The following is a 12,172-nucleotide window of genomic DNA, read 5'->3' as shown; positions in this document are numbered from 1 at the left end:
ACAAGACCAAGTTCTGATTAAGGGGCAGAATCTTCCCCCCTTTGGGGGCAGGGAGCTGTTTAGGAGCAGGTGCGTGGAGGTGCGCCTCCGACCAGCACCCCTATTTTACGTGGGCAGGCCAATTAAGGCCCACCCAGCATGAGGCCTGCCAGGATAAGGTTGGATGGGCAGGTCCACTAATCACTTTAATGACTTTTGTCAATGACCTCAATGGTGAGGGACCATTGACAGGTCAGCAGGCGCACAGCTGATTCTGCTGAGCCCCTGCCTACCTGAAAATTTAAATGGGGTGGAGTGACATCGGGAGTTCCACCTAATGTCATCCCACCTCATTTTACGTGTCGGCAAAAAGGCCCCGCCTCCTGCTCACCAACCAGGAAATCCTGGCCAAGAGCTTCCTTCAGTCCTTTAGTTATCACCGTTCCAGAAATCCAAACTTATTTTCTTTCCATCATATAGATTCAGTTACTCTTAATTAAGTGCTGTTTCCCCACCTTAACCACCTTTTCAGGAATATGTAACAAAAACAAAATGCTGGGAATACACAGAACAGAATTTTATTGAGAGGTCATTGACCTGAGGCATTGAGGGGAATTTTATGCCCTCTTTCATGGCATATTTGGAGGTGGGGAGGGAATTTACTTAGGCACAAGGGTGGCATGTGAGGACCCCACCGCCTTCCCGCCTCTGCCAAAATTAATTCTGGGGCGGGAAGGCCAGTGTTTTTCAGTCCATTGTGGAGTTTTACTTGGAGCTGGTGTACTTGGTCACTGCCTTTGTCCCTTCCGACACGGCGTGCTTGGCCAGTTCCCCGGGCAGCAGCAGGTGCACGGCGGGCTGGATCTACTGGGAGCTGATGGTGTTGCGTTTTTGTAACAGGCTAGGCAGGAAGCCTCACCCCTGATAAGCTCAAAAATATCATACACAAATGAGTTCACGATGCTCTTGGCCTTGGAGGAGTTGCCGGTGTCGGGATGAACTTGCTTCATCACTTTGTAGATGTAGATGAAGTAACTCTCCTTCCTCGACCCTTCACTTCCGTTTTCTTTAAGGCTTTCTTGGTTTCCTTCTTGGGAGCTGGTTTCTTCTCATCAACCATCTTCAATGTCAGATTATCCAGCCACCCATTGAGGCCCTTAAGTGATCAAATAATGGCCACTGAGGAGCCTCATCCCGCTGCCACTGTTACTAAACCAGTTGTTGGTGGGCCTGTCGCCACTCGAGGAACAAGACAAGCAAACCTGTGCTGCTTGCTTGTGGTCTCCAAGGGGCTTCCTCTTTCAAAGACACTCATGCCACTCCTTGGTCCTGGGCCTCCAGCTGTTGTCATCCCCACAGCAGTCACTGCCACCTTGTTGACACCCTTGAGCAAAAGAGCTGCTGGCCTCTGATTGGCTGGCAGTTTTCACAGTGAGTGGGATTTCCACCCCCCAGGGTCATTAATCCCGGGACTAATCCTGAGAGGCATTCACTGCCGGCAGACCTTCCCAGAGGAGGCAACGCTGGTCTCTCGCTGCCCCACCAGCTGGCAGGCAAGGCCTTCTTAAAATCCCCTCTCCCCCGTTAACAATGTTACTCTCTGACCTGCTGAGTATTTCCAGCATTTTCTGTTTTATTTCAGATTTCCAGTATCCGCAGTATTTTTGCTTTTATTGCAGAATCAAATGACTGATTCGTGGAAGCAGCAAAAGAAGTCTTGGCATTTTTCTGGTTGCATTGATGGCCTGTGCACATTAATTAAGACTCCTAATTATATTTAAATAGGAATTTTGACAGATCCTGTGACTTTTTCCGCTCTGGCTGCATTGCAAACCCACTTGAAATAATTGTGGGTGGTCTTGGCTGTGGGAGTATGCTTCTTACAAGTGTCACTATTTAATCATTTGGTTGGCAAGTTAGGGTTTTGCTTTGCATATTGTTTTATCTGGTATTTCTGTTGCTACTGTGTTTACACCTGATTTCTGCATCGTACAATCTTTATTTCTAAATCTATTTCTAACAGCTATCTTGCTAGTTCATTTTCAGCAACCAAAGTGGTCAGGATGGAACAAAAACAAAAATTGCTGGAAAAACTCAGCCAGTCCTCAGCATCCGCAGTATTTTGCTTTTATATTATGGTCAGGACAGGAAGTGCTTTAGGTGTTCTAATGCAATGGTTCTCAAACTGGGGTCTGCAGACCCCTGGGGACAATCAGTAGAGGCTGCGAAATAATTGAGAGGTGGGCAGGTGGCGAAGGAATTGGCACAAGCCAGGAGGCAGAAATGGAGCACAGCTGCAGTGCAGAGTGGGCTGTCTCAGCTAGGAGGGGAGGGCACATGTAGGAGCACTGACAGTGGCATGAAGATACAGTTGCCAAGGCTGGTGGTGGTGCCAGATGACTCAGCCCTTATTCAAGTTTTTAAAAATATTTAAATACTACATGCTGTTTATGAGACAAAGGTACACCCATATCACTGATCCTAAAAGCGTTATTAAAACAGCCATTAAGTGCAATACTTTCATATTATCAGTATTATATAGTATTATAGTTTAGAGAGTGGATTTACAATTACTAATCCATTGGAAAGGGGATCCTTCAACCAAAAAAGTTTGAGAACCATTGGTCTAATGACACTCCTGGATTTAAAGAAGCAAGGTCAGTTTTGAGAAAACAGGAAACCTAAGTCACCTGTACTCCGCATGTTATGGACACAACCATCCTTACATCGGAACCCACACTTATGGCCCAGACAGTGCTTCCACGGCTTGTTACACAACACCCGCCTTCAGCACCTCCATTTCTCAAAGGTGGCTGTCACATAGTTATATCATCTCTTAGAGATTGATGTCTTATACCAGGATGGCTCTACCCTTGGACATGTATTGAGCTGTGATGCCACCCCAATCTCCCAGTTGTAAGATTTTGTTAATATACTAATTTTAGGATTTTAAATTAATTAGGGCTAGCATTTAGGGATCTCATATTAATCACATTTTAAACTGACCTGGAAGCTGAATTGCAGATACTGTGCAACATAAGAGAGGGGGAGAAAACCTGGACACATTGTTCCAGAAGATAGTCATACTGCTTAGAATAGGGTTGTCTGTTTTGGTCAGCAGTGAGGGACAGGAGGATGTGACAGTGGGTAAAGCAGATAAAGACACCACGCAGACAAGAGTGGAGGAGCCCCAGACTTTGCAATTGTCAAATAGGTTTGAGGTGCCCAAAGCTGGTGTGGACGAAAGCAAGATCTACAATGTGGTTGAGCAAGCTAGCCATGGCACCATTGTACAGGAAGCCATTCAAGTGGGGGAAACAAATAGGAATGTAGTGGTAGTAGGGGACAGTATAGTGTGAGGAGGAGTGACACTGTTCTTTGCAGCAACTTGTTGCTGAGTTGCCTGAAGTTGCAAGAGCCCAGAAGGTTGTGTTGCCTGCCCAGTGTCAGGGTTCAGAACATCTGCTCAGGGCTGAAGAGGAACTTGGAGTGGGAGGGGGAGGATCCAGTTGTCATGGTCCATGTAGGTACCAATGACATAGGTAGAACTAAAAAAGAGGTTCTGCAAAGTCTGTATAAGAAGCCCGGCACCAAATTAAGAAGCAGAGCCTTAAAGGTAATAATCTCTGAATTATTACCTGAGCCATGTGCAAATTGGCATACGGCAAATAAAATTAGAGAGATGAATGTGTGCCTCAAAGACTAGTGTGGGAGAAGTGGGTTCCAGTTCATGAGAGACTGGCATCAATACTGGGGAAAGTAGGGGCTGTACTGTTGGGATGATCTACACCTGAACCATGCTAGGACCTGTGTTCTAGCAAGCTGCATAACTAGGGAAGTAGAGGGGGCTTGAAACAAAACAAGGTAGGGGTGAGGGATCAAGCTTGGATAGGTGTTGCAAATCATGGGGTAGAGTCAAAGCAGGACAGCAAAATAATAATATGGGAAATGAGGGTCAGAGAATGGCAGGTAAGGAAAGAGGGAAACAACCTAAGAACGTACCAACAGTTACAAAAAGACATAACTAAAAGCTCAGGGAATCCTCGCCCCGCCCGCACAGGGAATGCATAGCACTTCCTTGCGGACATCACACTGGGCCTGTAGACAACTCCACTAGCGACTTCTTTCTCGTACTACTCCTCATCTTCACCCAAACTGATTCTACATCCTGATCTGCTGAACCAAGGTCATCTCTAGCTATTGCACCAATGCCATCTTTGATTAACAGTGCTACCCCTCCATCTTTACTTAGCTTCCTATTCTTCTTGAATGTCATATACCCCTCAATATTCAGGACCCAATCCTTGTCATCCTGCAGCCATGTCTCCGTAATGGCTATCAGAGTATATTTATTTACTTCAATGTGCATTATCAATTCATTTACTTCATTATGAATGTTACACGCATTCAGATACAGATAGAGCATAATGTGGGAAAATGTGAAGTTGTTCACTTTGGCAGGAAGAATAAAAAAACAGAGTATTACTTAAGCAGAGAATGCCTACAGAATTCTGAGATGCAGAGGGATCTAGGCGATCTAGTGCATGAGTCACAAAAAAGTTAGTATACAAGTTCCACAAGTAATTAAGAAGACTAATGGAATGCTATCCTTTATTACGAGAGGAATTGAACATACAAGTAAGGATGTTATGCTTCAGCTATACATGGCATTTGTGAGACCACATCTCGAATACTGTGCACAATTCTGGTCTCCTTATTTAAAAAAGGATGCAAATGCGTTAGAAACGATTCAGAGGAGGTTTACTAGATTGATACCTGGAATGAGTGGGTTGTCTTATGAGGAAAGGTTGAACAGGCTGGGCTTGTTTCCACGGAGTTTAGAAGAGTGAGGCATGACTTGATTGAAGAATACGAGATCCTGAACACTATTGACAAGGTGAACATGGAAAAGATGTTTCCTCTTGTGGGTGAGTCCAGGACTATGGGGCACTGTTTTAAAATTAGGGGCTGCCCTTTTAGGACAGAGATGAGGAGAATTTATTTCTCTCAGAGGGTTGTTTGACTTTGGAGCTCTCTGCCTCAGAAGCCAGTGGAGGCGAGATCATTGAGTATCTTTAAGGCGGAGGTAGATAGATTCTTGATAGGCAAGGGAATCAAAGGGTATTGGGGGTTGATGGGAATGTGGAATTAGGAATACAAACAGATCAGCCTTGATCTTATTGAATAGCCGAGCAGGCTTAAGGGCCCAAATGGCCTACTTCTGCTCCTATTTTGTGTGTTCATATGTTCGTAATGTCACACAACTCCAACTCTGTTCAACTTATCTGCTGCTAAAACCATCATCCGTGCCTTTATTATCTCTAGACTTGACTATTCCGATGCTGTCCTGGTTGGAGTTCATACTATATAAACTGGCTCATCCAAAGCTTAGCTCCTCATAATCTATTTCACACCAAGTCCCATTCACCCATCACCACTGTTCTCAATGATCTACATTTGCTCCTAATCTAGCAATACCTTTTAAATTTTCATCCTTGTTTTCAAACCTCTCTTTGGCCTCGGCCCTCCCTTTCTCTGTGATCTCCTCCAGCACCACAAAACATTGAGATCTCTGTACTCTTCCAATTCTGGTCATTTTCACATTGTCGATTTTCATCGCTCCACCACTAGTGGTCATGTTTTCAGCTGCCTAGGCCCTTAAACCTCTTCTTTACCTCTTTTATCTCCTTTAAGACGCTCCTTAAAACATATTTCTTTGGCCAAGCTTTTGGTCATCTGTCCTAACATCTCCTCATGTAGCTTGGTGTCAAATTTTGTTTGAAACCACACCTGTGAAGCACCTTAGGATTTTAAAGACTAACTATATAAATGTAGGTTTTTTGTTGTTGTAAATTGGTTGTGATCATTGCAGCATGCTGTGATGTGAATTTAGCCATAAAGCCAGCCATTCCTAGCACAAATTTTGCTGGTATTGCAAAATTCTGCCTAGTAAACATTGTTTGGTACCAAAATTACTAAAAGAAAAATGGGTTGAAGGAAAATACAATTTGGAGTGCTCTCATCTGCAGGACATAAAATTGCCAGATATTCAGCGGTTATGCTTTTCAGCTTGGATATATCTGAGTATTCAGCATCGATCAATGTTACTAAATGATCACAGAAGAAGGGAACAGAACTGAGTTTCCTCGCATAAAAATACACCATTCCAACAACACAACGCTGCTTATTGTCCTCAATGTGATTCGTGGTCAAACTAGTGCTAACACTTTGGGTATTAGCCTTCTGTATAACATAACATAATTCTCCTTATTTTTCAAGAAATTATATATGCCAAATTGCTGTGGTAAACACTATTGAATCTTAGCTGAAATATAAGCAATGAAGGTCTACAATATCATGTATTCTATTGCTTTTTGGAAGGTCACAGGAAATCACAAGCTGTTTGAGATCCCACCCAAGTGAACGGAAACCAATATACCTATCAGCGGTCAATATGCTTTTTTGCTCTGCGTGAGATTTTCTTGTGGGCTACCTTTTGGTTTTTGTGGCTACTTTTTGGGTTTTCGGGGTCTCCTTTTTCATTCTCATTGACTTCTTTATTAGGTGATAAGAATCGTTTCATTCACATATACTTCACACTTCAGTGATTTTTTCAAGCAAATGCACTTCCTCTTGTGACCATCTGCGGTTTAATGAGACATAGCTAAAGGAACAATAATTTTGGTCCTTTATATTGTTATGACATCGGACTAACAGTACCAATTACCTGCAGGCAATTTGAACTTTTTAAGGAAGACCTGTGCTTTTTTTAAAGAAATACAAGTAAAGACACTGAGAAACAGAATACTGATAATGTAAAGTGACCACTTTCTGGAAAATTCCTATGTGTATTATACTTGACAGACTGGTCCTAAGAGGACATGGAATGTTGCACCTGAAAGGTGTCATGGCCTTCTTCAAACACAGACACTTAAAAGGGAGATAGGAAAGATGCAAAAGACTGAACTTTACTCTCCTGTGGTTGTAGAGGCAAAAGACTGATTTGCATGTCTCAGCAGACATCCAAAATCCATCTTCTGTTGATTTGTATTTCAGAATGTGCTAAATGGTCTAAGATGAAAGAACATGGACTCTGGGTGTGAGCCATAGTTTATTCCTTTCCACAATACACAGGGAAAAATCAGTTAAAAAGCTGGTGTGTTGGTGTGTGATGGTATGTGACAGCAAATAGCAAAACAAGTCAGTCACCCCCTGCAGCTTGCAGGCGAAGTCTCTCTCTCTCTCTCTCTCTGTTGCTGGAGGCAAAGTTCAGCAGAAGGCACAATTTAAGTAAATAGGACAGTCTTTCAGACACACTGCAGAACCAAGTGGCTCCAACTGCCAAAACGACCCAAGTCAGCTCTACCAGAATCACCCAACTTAACCACAACATATGCCATCTACACCTCACGGACAAGCCCAAGACTGATCCGTATTTTTTTTCACTTTTATTTGAACTCTTCTCATTTCTTATTTGAGTATATTTGTGTTGTGTTTTATTATTTTTCTCGGGTTTTAGTAACAAATAAACTTACTCTTTCTTTGACTCAAGAAAGCCTGGTTAAATTGGCTCCTTCTAAAAAAATAAATATATTTGGACTGGGAAAAGGTATCCATGGGGCAACCAACCAAGGGGATTGAGTAAATAAGGAAAGCCAGCTTATTCCTCCTCACCTGGGAACATAACAAAATTGGGGTCCCGTTCAGGAAGTTAACAAATTGGGGGACCTCGCCCCAGGGACTGGTTGTAACAACACCCATATTAAAAATAAAGGACTTTTTTTTAATGTTCAAATGGAGCTGGTTAGGAAGAATCAATATTTAATGAAATCGAAAACAAAAGGAATGCAAATAGAACTTAGCTCCAAGAGATCTTCAAGCTACCAGTTTCATGTAAATGTGAACATCTGTTTTCAAAGTTATTTGTAAAAATATTATGGTTTTACATATTCATGTAGGTTTCAACCGGGGTCTCCATATTTCCTGGTGATGGAAGGTTCAATGAAGCCTCTCTCCCCCAACCATACACACACATACACTTCTTCCCAACTGACACCCCTCCCCCTACCCACTCAGCAGTCAAGACTCAGGATCTACTGTTGCAGACCCCTCCACCCCCAAGTCCCCTCCCCACCACCACCACCCCCAACCACCCAACATCAGATGAAACTTGGCCTCAGATCAGGGCCTGCACCCACTTCACCCAGCTCAGACTGACATGGAAGAATTAAATGACATTGTGATCGCCTATGGCCAAAGCCATGAATACAGCTTTGCCCTTAAAAAGAGGAGTAACTGGTTCAAAAGGAGGGCAAGGAAATTCATGAGCCATTTGGTCTCCCAGTTTTCTTCCAGGCTTGTTATCTACTGGCAAGAATACTTTAAAGATCAGACCCTCTTATTTCTACCTGGATTTAATGAGCAAAACAAAAACAAAAACAGAATTGCCTGGAAAAACTCAGCAGGTCTGGCAGCATCGGCGGAGAAGAAAAGAGTTGACGTTTCGAGTCCTCATGATCCTTCGACAGAACTTGAGTTCGAGTCCAAGAAAGAGTTGAAATATAAGCTGGTTTAAGGTGTGTGTGTGGGGGGCGGAGAGAGAGAGAGAGAGAGGTGGAGTAGGGGTGTGGTTGTAGGGACAAACAAGCAGTGATAGAAGCAGATCATCAAAAGATGTCAACAACAATAATACAAAAGAACACATAGGTGTTAAAGTTGGTGATATTATCTAAACGAATGTGCTAATTAAGAATGGATGGTAGGGCACTCAAGGTATAGCTCTAGTGGGGGTGGGGAGAGCATAAAAGAGCATTTAATGAGCAAGTTCTGTATCTGAGCAACCGGAAACTGAGTTTATCGAAGCTGGAGGCCAGCACCTGTGTCCACCCAGCCGAGACTTGGGCCTGGCTCCGATGGGCACTCACCTCACTCAACATCCCTGTAAGGCTGAATAATGGTTCCTTGGGCCTACTCCAGCCTTGTTACTGCAGACACTCCCTCCTTTTTTGTTTCACTTTTTGATTCTTCCTCCTTGGCTTCCTGGGGGATATTCAATGATGGTAACAGTGCAGTCGAATGTCTCCTGTATGCCAGCAGTGGAACCAGCCGAGATAACTCCTCCAGCTCCTTCAATGATAGATTTCCTCCTTCCCGCCCTTACTGCTCGTCCAGCCATAGAGTCTGGCCCAGATTTTTGTCCCTGGGTCAGGATCATAAAGTTGGGAATTTTCCTGGCTCTGTGAATCAAACCTTTAAACATGACCGCCCGTAGGTGGGATTTTCGGTTGGGGGTGGGTGGGGGGTACCTGAAACAGATGTTGGGATGGGTGACCCCGAAATGAATCCATTGGCCGCCGGGTGCGGAGGTGGGCTTGGTGCAAGGCCTACCTCTGTGCCCAGCACTGTGTTGAAATAATAATAAACCAAAAACATCTTTCCAGCCCTGACCTCTCACTCCTCACACACACTCCCTATGCCCCATCCGTGGAAACCTATGCTAACCCATGCCCCCACCCACTTCCATGGCCTCCACACTCCTATGCCAGCTTAGTGCTCCTCTATCCACTTCCATTGCCCCATACCCCCATGCCAACTTAATGCCAACTCATGCCAATGCACACCCTCCTCACTACCCATTGCCCTTAACCCGTCCATACCAACTCCATGTTGCCAAAAACATTCTGGAAATGGCCATAAATTCTAAATCCCACCCAGAACCCAACATTTCCCACCTTTGCCGTCATGGCAAAAATCCAGGCCTCTGTCTCTTGAAAAGTACCACAATGGGAGGGAATCTGTGACTGGAGGAGATTGAGCAACATGGGAGTAACAGAATCTGTGACTGGAGAAGCAGCTTTTCACAGATTCTGTCTCTCCAACATATGGGAGAGACTTTTCTCTCATTGCTTGCCCCCGTGATTAAACTTCTGCCAGCGTCCTGGGGGCTTTCGAGGGCAAATTCGCCCACCACTCCTGTGTATTTTGAACCTGTGGCAGAGGCTTTGAACAGGTATTTAAAATCTGCCTTCCCCATAGAAGACACAAAACCATCCCAAGAATAGCAGAAAATCAAGAGGCAAAAAATAGGAAGGAACTTAAAACAATCACTATCACTAGAGAAAAAGTAATGGGAAAACTAATGGAACTTAAGGCTGACAAGTCCCCTGGACCTCATGGCCTGCATCCTAGGGTCTTAAAAGAAGTGGCTGCAGAGATAGTGGATTGATTGTAAACTTTCAAAATTCCCTAGATTCTGGAAAGGTCCCAGTCGATTGGAAAACCATAAATGCAACACCTCTGCTCAAGAAAGGAGGGAGATAGAAAGCAGAAAATTACAGACCAGTTAGCTTAACATCTGTCATTGGGGAAATGCTAGAATTCATTATTTAAAAGGTAGCAGCAGAATGTTTAGAAAATCATAATGAAATCAGGCAGAGTCAATATGTTTTGTGAAGGGGACATCATGTTTGACAAATTTATTAGAATTCTTTGAGGATATAGCAAGTAGGGTGGATAAAAGGGAACCAGTAGATGTAGTGTATTTGGATTTCCAAAAGGCATTTGATAAGGTGCCACATAAAAGGTTACTGCACAAGATAAGAGCTCATGGTGTTGGGAGTGATATATTTGCACAGGTAGAGAATTAGCTAACTAACAGGAAACAGAGGATCAGAGTAAATGTGCCATTTTCAGGATGGCTAACTGTAACTAGTGGAGTGCCACAAGGATCAGTGCTGGGGCCTCAACTATTTATGATCCATATTAATGACTTGGACGAATGGACCAACTCTATAGCCAGAAAATAGGTAGGAGGGCAACTTGTGAGGAGGATACAAAGAATCTGCAAAGGAATAAAGATAGGTTAAGTGAGTGAGCAAAAATTTGACAGATAGAGTATAATGTGAAGTTGTCCACTTTGGTAGGAAGAATAAAAAAGCAGAATATTATTTAAATAGGGAGAAACTGTAGTATAGAAGGACCTGGGATCCTAGCACATAAATCACAAAAAGTCAGCATGCAGGTACGGCAAATAATTGGGAGGGCAAATGGAATGCTGGCCTTTATTGCAAGGAGGATGGAATATAAAAGTAGAGAAGTCTTGCTACAACTATACAGGGCATTGATGAGACCACACCTGCAGCACTGTGTACAGTTTTGGTCACCTTAGCTAAGGAAGGATATACTCAAATTGGAAGCAGTTCAGAGAAGGCTCATTAGGCTGATTCCTGGACTGAGAAGTTTGTCTTATGAGAAAACATTGAGCAGGTTGGGCCTATGCTCATTGGAAAGGTGATCTTATTGAAACATGAAACATTCTGAGGGGGTTTAACAGGGTAGGTGCTGAGATGATGTTTTCCCTCATGGGGGAACCTAGAACTAGGGGGCACAGTTTCAAAATAAGGGGTCTCCTATTTAAGATGGAGATGAGGAGGAATATCTTCTCTCAGAGGGTTGTTAATGTTTGGAATTCCCTTTTCCAGACACCAGTGGTGGCTGGATCATTGAATATATTGAAGGCTGAGTTAGACAGATTTTTTTGATTGACAAGGGTGTCAAGGATTATGGGGGCAGGCAGGAAAATGGACTTTTGGACCAGAATCAGGTCGGCCATGATCTCATTAAATGGCAGAGCAGGGGCAAGGGACTGAATGGCCTACCCCTGTTCCTACTTCTTATGTTCTTATGAGCTAAAACAGAGACAGAGTCAGGCAATGTTACGAATGTGGTGTGGATTTGTGATTGGAAGCTGATCATAGGGTCAAATATGACACCAAGATCACAAGCAAACTAGTTCAGATTCAGATGATTGCTAGGGAGAGGGTTGGCAATATAATACAGTTTCTGACAGCGACCAAAGACAATGGTTTTGATCTTCTCAATGTTTATTCGGAGGAAATTTCTGCTAATCCAGTACTAGATGTTGGACAAGCAGTCTAACAATTTGGAGACAATTGTGGGATCAAGAGGCGTGTTGTAAGGTAGAGCTGAGTGCTGCCAGTGTATATGTTAAAACTGACACTGTATTTTTGGATACTGTAGCTGAGGAGCAGCATGTAGATGGGAAATAGGAGGTCGCCAAGGATAGGTTCCTGAGGGACCCTAGAGGTAACAGTGTGAGAATGGGAAGAGATGCCATTGCAGGTGATTCTCTGGCTATGACTGGGTAGATAAGGATGGAACCAAGCGAGTGCAG

The sequence above is a fragment of the Carcharodon carcharias genome, chromosome 19, assembly GCF_017639515.1.
Source record: "Carcharodon carcharias isolate sCarCar2 chromosome 19, sCarCar2.pri, whole genome shotgun sequence".
NCBI lineage: Eukaryota > Metazoa > Chordata > Chondrichthyes > Lamniformes > Lamnidae > Carcharodon > Carcharodon carcharias.
The sequence above is the reverse complement of the archived record's forward strand: the minus strand, read 5'-3'. Positions refer to the sequence as shown.